General features: G+C 38.5%; 1 long non-coding RNA gene across 1 annotated transcript; it reads left to right on the top strand.

The window, feature by feature from the left end:
• The first annotated feature begins 318 nt into the window (after window positions 1-318).
• LOC133537145 (uncharacterized) lies at window positions 319-705 on the top strand. The gene is made up of 2 exons (XR_009802614.1): window positions 319-412; window positions 650-705. It is a non-coding gene; the product is annotated as an uncharacterized LOC133537145 (long non-coding RNA).
• Window positions 706-1,077: the final 372 nt, after the last annotated feature.

The raw sequence follows: 1,077 nt of genomic DNA, 5'->3' as shown, positions 1-1,077 counted from the left end.
TAAACGGGAATAGCAGGTCCATTTCATGTGCCATACTTGATCATTTCGCGATAATGCCATATTTTTGCTGAAAGGATTTAGTAGAGAACATCGACGATAAAGTTCGAGACTTTTGGTCGCTGTGTTGTCCTGAAGTCAACTGTTAATATTATTTACGTAATTACATTATAATATTTTTGTATTACTTGATAATATTTTGTATTAGTAACTACAATGCTTTAATTTGGAGGTAAAGTTGTTTATATTTATTGTACTTTATAATCGGTAAACAGCAGTTAGATGATGTCACTTCCGCTAAATTACTTCCTGTTGGTTGATTTCCGGTATTTGTTCGAAAGCTAGAGATACATTTTGTGGTCTTCTGTAGTACTTTCTGTTGCCATCCTACACAAAGCGGCGAAGAAGCAATGCCGTAAGTCGTCTTTAATAAGTTAACAACATGTCAGACACGTTAAAAAAGTGTAATAGTGCCGATATGTTAAATATAATTGTCGAACTAGATACAATGTGTTCAAGTCATTTAGGCAGACGGGAGTCTCCCTCTGCTGGACATTTTCCGACATTACCGTTACATTTTTATATGTCATTGTAAACGAATATGTACAGAGGCAATAAGTGTGTTGTGTGTTGTGTCTCTTGTTCTTTTCAGTTTTTCACCATCTTGTCTATGAAGGAATTGTCAAAAGTAAATGGTCAAGCTTACAACGACGTTCTCTTCATTGACTCCGGTTTGGCTTGGTGTTGAGTTGGCGTTTTTACACGTCTCACGAAAACACTAAAGTTCGCTAACAGAAAAGCCCTGCCTTTTCCGGAAGTGTGTGCGCGTGACGTCACGAGTTGCAGGGCTCCACACATATTCACATTGTTTATAATGGGAGCCACAAGGAGTAAGAGCGATTCGGACCGAGAAAGCGACAATTTCCCCATTAATTTGAGCGACGATGAAAGATTCGTGAATTAGGATATTGATAGTGAAGGACTAGAAAAAAAGAAGAAAGCGACGGCTCCGGGCGGCGGCAGTGTGAGCATTTCAGATGTAATTAGACACATTTCCAAACATTCCTTCCATATTCTTCC

Source organism: Nerophis ophidion, linkage group LG01 (assembly GCF_033978795.1).
Source record: "Nerophis ophidion isolate RoL-2023_Sa linkage group LG01, RoL_Noph_v1.0, whole genome shotgun sequence".
Lineage (NCBI taxonomy): Eukaryota > Metazoa > Chordata > Actinopteri > Syngnathiformes > Syngnathidae > Nerophis > Nerophis ophidion.
This window is presented reverse-complemented; position numbering and strand designations above follow the sequence as displayed.